Genomic DNA, 12,399 nt, shown 5'->3' with positions numbered 1-12,399 from the left:
GGCCCAGTGGTTAGGGCGTCCGTCTACCATATGGGAGGTCCGCGGTTCAAACCCCGGGCCTCCTTGACCCGTGTGGAGCTGGCCATGCGCAGCGCTGATGCGGGCAAGGAGTGCCGTGCCACGCAAGGGTGTCCCCCGCGTGGGGGAGCCCCACGCGCAAGGAGTGCGCCCGTGAGGAAAGCCGCCCAGCGTGAAAAGAAAGAGCAGCCTGCCCAGGAATGGCGCCGCCCACACTTCCCGTGCCGCTGACGACAACAGAAGCGGACAAAGAAACAAAAGCAGACAAAGAAACAAGACGCAACAAATAGACACCAAGAACAGACAACCAGGGGAGGGGGGGAAATTAAATAAATAAATAAATCTTTAAAAAAAAAAAAGGCATTTCAAGCATATGCAAATTCACTCGAGTTGGCAAAACTTATTTCTGCATTTTATGAAGGGTGAGTGTGTGAAATCATCAGTGATAGGATTGAGAAGGAGATAATACAGTCAGACAAAGAAGAGCCTTATGTACCTTGGAAAGAAATTACAAGTTTATTATAATGTCAGAGAAAATATTAGGGAACACTCTTGTTACAGACATATATTTATATTAGACAAGAGTTGGAATTGATGGAGTGAAAAGAATAAGGAGATTATTGCAAAAAATGAGTTGATTTATGGATATAGGAAGTGGGGATGGGATTGGAAAATAGTGGAAGGCTTCCTGAGAAAACCATGAGCACTCATATGTGAGGGAAGAGGAAAATCCTTAGCTCACCATGTTTCCTAGGACTCTATATTTACGAATAGGCTTATGATTGTTATATTAGGAATGTCCAGGGAGATAACTCAGGAAATTTAAGGAGTTCAGATTATGTACATGAGTTATAAGTGGTTGGAGAAAATCTAAATAGGAAAGTGTGCCTGGAATTAAGAATATTAGAAAGGGAATTAAGATTTAGAATAAGAGCTGTGTAGGCAGTCATTGAATTCTGACACCTAAAAAAGGTCATTTACCTAGGAATTTACGAGTAAAATAACTGGGCTGATGATATGATTCTATGTAAGACCGTTGAGTCTACATAAGAGGAGGAGGAAGAAAACCCTTGTGTGCCTAAACCAAAGTTACAAGAAAGTAACCAGGAGAGAAAGGAGTCATTAATATCACGGAATGGAAGGGTTTCAAGGAGGGAATATGCAAAAATGTCAAATAAAGGACAAAATTCCAGTAAGATAAAGATATTGTTGGTTAACTTGACAATTATTTTATGTTTATGAGCTATGAAATCACATAGATAGCAATGGTTTAAAAATAGACGATGGGCAAAGAAATAAAGGAAGCTAGCTTTTTGTGTTGTTATGCTTTGTTTCTTTTTGGAAATGTGGATGTATAAGCATAGAGAAATAAAGGCATAGAGACAATAATATGTCTATATCACATGCACTTTTATTTTTCATTCATTTATTGTTCTCCTTGTTATTTTTGTTTTAATCTGAAGCTTATAACTGCCTTAAACATATTTATGGTTTGAGAAATATAGTCCAGAAAGAAGAGACACACTGAGTATAGCAGAATTAAAAGGGGCAAATTAATAGAGCAAGACCCTAAGATAAGAATACATAAGAATGTAGAGATTGGATAGGAGAATTAATTTTTTCCTGTGACATTAGGCAATTTCCCCAACCTTATTAGCTGCACAAAAAGAACTATAGCCAGAATTCACTGGTGCTTTTGTATAACATGGTTTGCTGTCATGGAATTGTAAGTAGAATTTTCAAATAGATGAATACAATTTGCATTATAAGGGGAAAAAAGTTGTCTCACTTTATGGAAAGGAGAAAACTATAGGCCAAGTTGTAGAAGTAAGACTGAGCCTAATGCAATGAAGCTCTCAGAATAATAGACTTTGATGTTGGGGAGTAGTGAATGATAAGCTTGGATGGCATATCTGAGATCTTAAACTACCATTTAATGATCATGAAATTTTCTTATAAACAGTTTATACATGGACAATTAATATGCATATAATGAAAACAGGTGAGTAGCTATATAATCATTATGATAATATTATATTCCGATTAACTTTTTCAGCAATGATGTTAGAAATATCAATAAGAAATTTCATCTTTAAGAAAATTGTCAAGGGTTATTTGACAGGATTTAGTGACTCATTTGTCTAATGAAAAGAATTTTTAAAAATTTTAAGTAATAATGCAAGCATCTAATTTTTTCATCATGCGAATAGTTCATGGGCTGAAATAAGGGAATATAAGGTAGACAAAAATTATTATAAATTTTAAATTAGAACAAGTTGAAAGAGAGAGAGAAAGAGAGAGAGAGAAAAGAGAGAGAGAGAGAAAGTGAACAAATCCCAGAGAGATGATTTTTAACATCGCTTTCCATGTCATACGACTTCAGGACAACAAAGAGCCGAATTTCACTAATTTATTTCACTTAATTAGGAGCATGGTGTAGTACTTTGCCAATATTACCATTTCATCTGTATGAATAATTTATTATTTTAAATGGCATGTTTGTTTATGATGAAGTATGATATTTAAAAATTCATAAATAATAGACTTACATCAATTGAGATCCAATTACTTTAAAAATGCTTTCCTGAATGCTATCTAATACATTCTTAATGTATTGCTAGTAAATAATTTTAAGTAAATAGCTTTATAATTTTATTTTATAATGAAAGTTCATATTTCAATTTTATATCCAATTTATGCTTGCTAGGATAAAGAAATGAGTTATTCAGGAATATCGATGTACTGTCCCAAATATTTATATAAAGAAACTCATAACAAATATTCCTCCCAAGTACAGTTTCAATTGGATTTTGATTAAAGATAGTCTAAAACAGATATCAAATTAAAGCACAGTTATTATATTAAGCTTGATTAGGTATATTTAAATTGAAATGCTATTGCTCTCTGAATAATATGAACTACACTAATCCTTGAAATAAATTTCATATACTTTACATACTAGATCCATTACTGTACAAAATTAAGTCTACCAAATGCAAAAAATTAAGTCTACCAAATGCATATATTACTGACATCCGTAAGAATTATGATGCAAAGACAAGTTATTACTAAAAAGCAGAAAAATGAAAAAAGTCATTTCAATTCTATACCTGGAAATGTCTCTTCCTGTAAATTTGACTCAATCATATTTTCCACCTACTATTGAAGACACTTATCAAATAAGTGATATGATTAGAGAAATACAAAGGAAAAGGTAACAAATTCATTAGAAGGAACAAGTGAAGTGAAAATAAACTATCTTTCATAAAACATGAATTAAATCTCCTCTCTGGATAAAAAGCTGCCAATTGCTACTTTCCTTAAGCCATCTTTTCCCCACACATTTAGCATCATGCTTAACACCCACGCTATTTTCTCACATTCGAACATATTCAATTTCTCTTTAGAACCTGCTGTCCAATAAGACTTTATCAATCATCTAGTGATGTGAAAATATTCATGCACAAATAAATAGTTATTGACAGGGAAAAAAATAAAAATCCCACTACTTTATAACAATTTAGGATATATCTTCTCTGAAATTTCTAATGTACATGTATATAGTATGTATTATATAAGAATACATATGTATATATTCACATGCCCAAGTTAATTTTGCTCATGTTCACATATATATTTTATTTTGGGGGAAAAATCAAAGTTCGCCTTATATGTTCTATTATTTATTTGCAGTCAGAATGCAGAATAAACAATCAAGTAAACAAAAAAAATCTAGTACACTTAGAATTGAATACATCATAACAGATTTATATATCATTTTTCATAAATGCAAGTTTCATATTGTTTTGCTTTTAGTTTAAAAAGATATGCAGGAAAGTATTGTGCTTTGTGATGTTAGCATTTGCCACCAATTTCACTTTTCTATTTGAGATTTTGGAAAATACAAGAGAAAATTAATAGTTTCTTAATATTAATAAATTGAATCTTTTAGGATAATCAGTTTCGTGAAAATAGATCTAAAGCCCCTTCAATTTTCCTCTGCTCTTCTCTTCAGAGTAACTTGATGCTCTGGAGAACCATATTTCCTGGTAATTATATTTATCTAAATCATTGTTATTAAGCAAAAAAACTGGTGGACGAAGTAATATTTCAGTAATAGTGAATGGTGCCAGTGATGTATCATTCAAAAACTGCTCATATTAAAGGTACAAGCTAACTAAAAAGACTGGATAATTGTGCTCTAGTCTAAAAATTTTCAACATATTCCATAGGGTTTACTATTCACACAGTATATTTGTTAAAATCATGAATTCAACATTAAAAGATTTAATATATGCATTCATCTGTTGAGTTGCTTCCATCTTTTGGTAAATGTGAATAATGTGTATATATCTGTTCGTGTCCATGCTTTCACTTCTTTTGAGTATATACCTAGTAGCGGGTTTGGCAGATTATATGACAACTCTTTACTTAGCTGCTTGAGGAACTGCCAAACTGTCCTTCACAGTGGCTATACCATTCTACATTCCCACCAGCAGTGAATGTGTTCTTATTTCTCACGTTCTCTCCAACACTTACAGTTTTGTATTTTTTAATAGCAGCCAGTCTAATAGGTGTAAAATGATATCGCATTGTAGTTTTGATTTGCATGTGGCATGTACATATGACAGAGTATTATTCGGCCATAAGAAGGAATGAACTATTGACATGCAGTAACATGGATGTGTCAGATAATGCCTGGTCTCACTCATATGAACAACGAGAGCGAGCAGAGTCACAGAGGTAGAGTCTGGAAGATAGGTTACCAGGACATAGAAAGGAAGTAGATATTGGCAACACGATGCTTAATCTGTGCAGAATTTATAATTAGGTTCATTGTAATGGTTCGGAAATGGCTGGAGGTGATGGTAGTACGGTGATATGAGTGTTATTATTGGTGCTGAAGTGTGGGTGTGAACATGATTGAAAGGGAAAGTTTTGGGCCATCCTGGGTGCCTGTATAACTCAGTGAACTCTGTGGCATCTGAGGATTGTGGTTTGAATCAAATATAAGAATGTTCTTTCAGGATCTATAACAACGGTATGGTACTCAGATGACAGTGGAGTGAAAAATGCATAAAAAGAAAACTATGGGATATAAATGTATTTGTTTTGTCATAGGTATGTTTTCTTGATAGATCGAGGCCCAGATGGTAGCTAAAAAAATATTAAAATCTATCCTGGGGAAGTCCTGCTACTTTCTCAAATAAAATGGAAAAAATGACTGGAATATAAAAGCCATGTCTAACAAAAGAAAGCAGGTCAATATACCAAGCTTTCTATCTAATGCTTGTACTTATGTACCTTATTCCTATAAAAATGAAACTTAGCCTAATTATAAGTAATGCCTAAGGTTTACCTCCTGAAAAACTCCTTGTTATTCGGATGTGGCCTCCCTTTAAGCCAAACTCAGCAAATGAACCTACTACCTTATCTCTGATATGGGACATCACCCCTGGGAATAAGCCTCTCTAACACAGAGTATTTATTACCAAGCTCTTGTGCTAGTTTCTCTTATGCTTTCTTCTACTTTCTCAGCATTCTTGATAGGGTTTTTCTTTTTCTTTGAAAGTAATAAACTTTTTTGGTTTATTAATATCCTCTATGTCCTTTTTCACTTCTATTTCCTTGATTCTTAGTCATATGAATGTCTTTACCATCTCAGATCTAACTTCATAATTTCTGTCATTCACAAAACCAGCAATTACTTTAATTACACCAAGAAAAACTTGGTCCAATCTAATCTTGTTTAAAGAGCTTCTTCAGTGCCTCACAATTCATTTCATATATGGATTTTGACATTCATTCATGAGAGGGACAATCAACACAATGATGTTTTTGTGGAAGTTAAAATGAGGTGTTCCCAACATTCACACAGGCTCTTCACAGCCAATACTGCTAGTACTTTACATACCTAAGGAAATTACATTACTTTTCTTCAGCTTCTTCTGTTTCCAGTCTTTAACCTTTTGCTTCAAAGTTTTTAAATAAAATTTATATTGGCTAACCAGGCCTTCATCAAATTCTTCTAACTTTTGGGTTTCTTTGTAGGCATTAGGTAGATTTTTCTCCTTCTGTTAAGGGTCAGATTTTAAATGAAGGAGTAATGTTTTTAAATAACTCCATTATAGAAACTGTCACAAGGTTTTGAACAGTAACAGACATATTGGGATCTTGTTCTGTCAGTGTAACAGCTTGATATGGTTATGAATTCCCAAAATAGATATTGGATTATGTTTTTAATCTGGTCTGTACCTGGGCAGGATTGAGTTATGATTGGGGCTTTGATTAGGTCACATCATTAGGGTGTTGGAGGCCACCAAGGCGTGGGGACTCACAGATAAAAGGCATGGCACAGGACACAGTTGAATGTTTTTGATTGGAGTTTTTTGTTTGTTTGTTTTCTAATTGTTTTTAAATTTATTGAAATATATCACTCATACATTAACATACATAAACAATAAATGTATAATAGTTGTGAATTTATAAAACAAACATATATAGAATCAATCAAACATATATAACATCTCACCCTACCACCAATAACTTGCATAGTTTTTAAACCTTTTTAACTAAGGATTAAAGAGCCTTGTCAAAATATTACTACTAAACAAAGTATTTTTCCCCTAACCAATCCAATTATTATTATCTTTATATGATTTATATGTGAACATACATGAACAATTAAGTGTATATTAAAAGTTGTGAACTTACAAAGCAAACATGCATAACACCATACAGGGGTCCCATGCATCAACCCTCCACCAACACCTTGCATTGTCATGAGATGTTTGTTACAAACTGTGAAAGAGCACTGTCATAACCTTACTACTAATCATATTTCTCTTCTTACATTGGTTGTGTTTTTCCCCCAACCCACCTATTTTTATTTTTAAAATATATTTCTTTATGACAGAAGTTGTAAACTTATAAAACAATCATGCACATGTGCAGAATTCCCAAACAACATGCCTCCATCAACACACCACACTGTGGTATGTCATTTCCTACAGATAGAATAATATCATCTGATTATTGCCATGTCCATAGTGTACATTTGGCTCACATTTTCCGTACTACCTCAGTATCAACACAGTGCATCTTTTGCATAGATGCAAGAATATTATAATATTACTACTAACCACAGTCCATAGGTCACTCCAGCTGTATTTTTCTCATGCTTCTCCACATTCCCAACACCCTGCAGTAGGGATATACATTTGTTCCAGCTAACAAAGAATGCTCTTGTTTCTGTACCATCAACCACAAGTCTCGTCTTCCTCTTGGTTTACTGTGCTATCCAGTTCCTAGATTATTTTCAAGCATTCTGTCAATTGGCATTTACATAACTAGACTACCATTTTCAGTCATAACCCATTTATAATCTAGTGGTTACTCACTGTGTTACCATCCACTCTATACATTTTCACAATTTTACAGTAAAGCTAATTAAAACTTCTACATACATTAAACATCAGTAGTCCACTCATTCCTCCTCTTATCTCCTTTAAGAATCCACCACCTACCATCAGGTCTTGAAGATATTTTCCAGTAATTTCTTCTGGAAGTTTTAGGTTCTTGCTTTTTATTTTTAGGTTTTAGATACATTTTGAGGTAGTTTTTGGATAAGATGTGAGATAGGGATCCTCTTTCCTTCTTTCAGCTATGGATATCCAATTCTTTCAGCAGCATTTGTTGAATGGATTGTTCTGCCCGAACTGTATGAGTCTGACAGGCTACTCAAAAATCACTTGAGCAGACCTGTGAGGGTCTGTTTCTGAACCATATGTTCCATTGGCCTATTGTGTCTAGCTTTAGGCCAGTATTATGCTGTTTTTACCACTATAGGTAGGTATTGTGATTTTAAAGTCTGGAGATGAGGGTTCACTTTTTGTTTTTATGTTTCTGGCTATTCAGGACTCCTTACACTTCCAAATAAATTTAATCATATTTTCAATTTTTTCTTTAATGCTGGTAGAATTTTTATCAGGATTGCATTAAATCTGTATATCACTTTGAGTAGAATTGCTATCTTAATGATATTTAGTCTTCCAATCCATGAGCATGGAATGTTCTTCCAGTTATTTAGGGCTTTTTTGATTTCTTTTAGCACTGAGTTGCAGTTTTCTGAATACAAGTGCTTTACATCATTGGTTAAGTTTATTCCTGACTATTTGAGTTTTATCTGTCATATTTTATTTTCACCACTCTTTTGACACTTTTAGTAACTTCTATCGATATAATCTTCATTTCCAGACTCTCTTCCAGGCCCCTCTTTCCTGTCCTTTCTCTTCAGTCTCTAGCACACCATTAAGTATTTCCTGAAAATCTGTTCTCTTCCTTAGAAATTCTCTCAGTTTCTGTGAATATTGTGATTTTTGCCCTCATTTTTGAAAGACAGTCTTGCTGGATATAAGATTCTTGGCTGGAAGTTTTTCTCTTGTATTATCTTAAATATATCAGACACTGTCTTCTTGACTCCATGTTTCTGGTGAAAAATCAGCACTTAAATCTTATTGGCTATCACTTATATGTTAATGCATTGCTTTTCTCTTGCTGCTATCAAAATTCTCTCTTTCTCTTTGGCCTTTGACATTCTGAAGAGCATGTGTCTTTAAATTGGTCTATTTGGATTTTTTTTTCAGATGGGAGTATGCTGTGCTTCTTGGACAAGGATATCTATGTCCTTCAATAGGGTTGGGAAATTTTCTACCATTATTTCTTTAAATATTCCTTCTGCCCTTTTTATCTTCTCTTCTCCTTCTGGGACATGCATGACACATATATTTGCACGCCTTTTTCTGCTGTTATTTAGTTCCCTGAGACTTTGTTCAATTTGTCCATTCTTTTCTTCATCTCTTCTTTTGTATGTTCACTTTCAGAGGCCATTTCTTCAAGCTCACCAATCCTTTCTTCTGCCTTCTCAAATCTGTTATATGATTTCAATGCTTTTTTAAATTTCATTGATTGCATCTTTCATTCCAATAAGTTCTGCTATCTTTCTATGTATGCTTTCAAATTCTTCTTTGTTCTCATCCAATGTCTGCTTAATATCCTTAATCTCTTTAGCTATCTCATTGAATTTATTAAGGAGATTTGTTTGAACATCTTTAATTAGTTGTCTCATCTCCTTTATGTCATCTGGAGGCTTATCTTCTTCCTTTAACTGGGCAATAGCTTCCTGTTTCTTGCTGTGGATTGTAATTTTTTGTTGGTGTCTTCACATACTAGATTTTTTTTTCTGAGTGCAATTTTTCTCTTTAGTTTAGGGCTTCCCATCATTTCTTCATTGCTGGTTATGCAGTAGGAGCCAAGCATGTAGTTGGTGCTGTAAGCTGTGGAGGCTCAAGCTGCCCTCATTGCACCAGGGACCAATGAAACTTCTTCCAACTTTCTCCTTTGCCAGGAGTAGGGACAAAGTCACAGCTATGTGGAATAATCCATGTTCAGTCCTAGACTGTAGTTGCCCAGAGAGACTGATGAAGCTTCACATCCCTTTCTCCCCTACCTGGGGTAAGGGATGGAGCTGCAGGTTTGGGCAGCAATCTATGCAGTGTGGATCCTAAGATGACTGCAGTTGACCTGGTAGACTTCTGATTTTCAGTCTATGCCAGCTGAAGTTCCCTGCAGTTATCTGTACAGGCTGGTGCAGGGCTCCTCAGCCTCCTCCCTGCCAGAGGTGGGACTGAAACCTAGGCAGGCAGCAGGCTGATCTGTGTGAAAGAAACTGTCAGTCTGGCTTCTCCTCAGGCTGGGGTAGAGTCAGAATGGTTGCTACTGGCCTCTTTCTGACTTGGGTTGGTTCTCACCCAAGCTGTTTCCAGGGTTATCTCTTGGCCAGCCAAGTCTCCCAATGAGTAGCTGAAATCGGTAGCCAACCATCTCCTCCTCCCCTGTTTCTGGGAAATGGAGCTTCCAATTCCCATCACAGAGCAGCTCCTTAGGCAGTTTGTGCCACCAGAGTAGGACAATCACTGGCCTCCAAGGCTTGGTCAGTAATTTCCTGGAGAGGCTGACCCAGGTCCGCATAGCTTCCTCCCTTCTGGAGGTGGCACTGGGGCTTAGGCTAGACCTGCAATATGATCTGGATGGGAAGAAGCCAGTCCCCACCAGCACTGAGATTTTCAGTCCACCCCACTTCCCTTCATGCCAGACACACAGTTAAGATGGTGGCTTCCAGCCTCTTTCTGACCTGGACAAGCTCAAACCTTAGCTGTTCTTAGGATCATACTGTAGCCCATTGAATTTCCTCATCACAGCTGAAATTGGTGCCCAACTGTCTCTTCCTCCCCAGCTTTGGGGAAGTGGAACTTTCAATTCCAGCCATGGAACAGCTCCTGAGGTGGCTTGTGCCTCCAGTGGAGGATGGGTACTAGCCTCCGGGACATGGAGCACTCTACTTACGAGTCTTCTCTGTAGATGGGCAGTCTCCTCCTTCCACTCCCCCAAGGACATTGCAGGATGCTCTTCTGGCTTCCTGGAGCCCCCAAATAGGTGCTTTGACTAGCTAAAGAGATCTCTGGGTATTTGCAAGCTGCCCTGTAGCAGGAGTTCCTTACTCAGTGGCCATCTTGCTCGATTGATGTTGGAGTTCTGATGTCAGAGTTTGATGCTGAAGACTTAAGCTGGAGCCCCAGTAAGTAAGCTTACAGAGGAAATAGAAGCAAGCACCAGGAAGAGAGGAACCCTGAGCCCAAGAAGAAGCAAGCTTGGGAAGAAAGGAAACTTGAACCTAGAGAGATGCAAGACCCTGGAAGAGAGGAACCCAGGAAGTCTGAACTCTTACAGCCATCAGCAGCCATCTTGCTCAGCAAGGAATGTAATTATTTCAATTTTTTACTAATACTTTCTGGATCTGATACTATGGCAGATGCCAAGACTGCAATATTCTTTTCTTCTCCTGAAGATTCTTCTTTCTCTCAATTCAATGTTCTTCTGTGGTTAGCTTTCAGATGGTATCTTCAATGATATCTTCTTCTTCTTGGTCTTCATCTCTGTTACTGTCAGTAAATGGATTCTCCCTGTTCTGTGGGATTATAACACTTTTTTTTTTATAGTAAGCAAATAAATCTGTAAACTAGTGCAGTTTGCATATTTCTTGGTATTTTTCATATTTATCTATAATACTCTCATACTTTCATTTTGTGGCACAAACCAGCTCACTAGAAGAAAGATCTCTTGTTAAAAAAGATGCTCTTTGTTATTAATTGTAAGTCACCTTCACCATATCTGAAAGAAGGGTTTTTTCTTCTCTTCTCTCTCTGTCCTTTAACCTGGTCATTTTTCCTTTGGGTCTTGAAATGGAATGGATTTTTAGGCCTAGCATCTTTTACAGCCTGCCCTAGTTTCCTCCATTCTTTTCAGTATTTCTTGAGAGTGCTTTGTTGTTTAAATTGCTTATTTTTTTAGCATGTTTTCAAGTTTAACTTTACTCATTTTTAGCAACTTCTGAAAACTTGGAAACTTTCTTCTCACCTTCATCCTTACATCTCAAGGGAATTGCATCCCCACAATTTCACAAGGAGTGGAGATAATCTAGAACATATCTAGAGATAATCTATAAAAGATACTCAGGAGCTGAAGCAGCAATCCTCTGCAAGCTGGAATCTCACAACTGATTTCCAACCTCTCCCCTAGATGTCTCCCTCATCTGTGTGCTCATTGTTTTTGTTCGTTGCTTGCACTTGTGGCCTGCTTGTTGCCTGCTCATTGTTTTTTCCTTTAGGAGGGGCCAGCAACCAAACCTGGGACCTCCCATGTGGGAGGTGGGTGCTCAACTGCTTGAGCCTCATCTATTACCCACAAGTGATTTTTAAAACAAGCTATAGGCTAAGTAGTTATCCAAGTCAGGTAGATGAGTGTTGGGTAATCATATGTAGGAAAGCACATGTGATTTTCCTTTCCTTTTAAGAGTATTTTTTTTGAAACCATGACTGTTAAATAATTAGGTTCACATATTATTTAGCCTTCTATGGGGGTTAGTGATAATTTAATATCTTAGAATCATGTAGCATTATGAATATATATATATATATATACACTATGCTGTGGAAAAAAGTTTCACCTGCTCTATTGTAGATGTTGCCTTATTATAGATGTTGCAGTTGCAGTTGATCCCTGTTATTGTAAATGATGTTGCAGTTCAGATAGAAACAGCTGCTTGGTAGTTTCGAATAAATATGAGGTGGAAACTAGGGTCGAAGCTCTCAGTTCCAGAAGCTGTGAGGCCCCTTGTCCCATCTTCATCTCCTGTCTTGTGTCTTTCTCTCTGCCCCTTTATTTCATAAAGTTCTGCATTGCCTTCCCTTTGAGCCAAACTATTGTGAGCTGATTGCAGCAGTATGCACAAGGGTACATGGATGACATTATAAAGGAACACCA

General features: G+C 36.4%; 1 pseudogene; it reads right to left on the bottom strand.

Annotated features, from left to right (window-relative positions):
• Positions 1-5,448: 5,448 nt before the first annotated feature.
• On the bottom strand, positions 5,449-11,499 carry LOC101415728 (nucleolar complex protein 3 homolog pseudogene; annotated as a pseudogene).
• Positions 11,500-12,399: the final 900 nt, after the last annotated feature.

The sequence above is a fragment of the Dasypus novemcinctus genome, chromosome 2, assembly GCF_030445035.2.
Source record: "Dasypus novemcinctus isolate mDasNov1 chromosome 2, mDasNov1.1.hap2, whole genome shotgun sequence".
Classification (NCBI taxonomy): Eukaryota; Metazoa; Chordata; class Mammalia; order Cingulata; family Dasypodidae; genus Dasypus; species Dasypus novemcinctus.
This window is presented reverse-complemented; position numbering and strand designations above follow the sequence as displayed.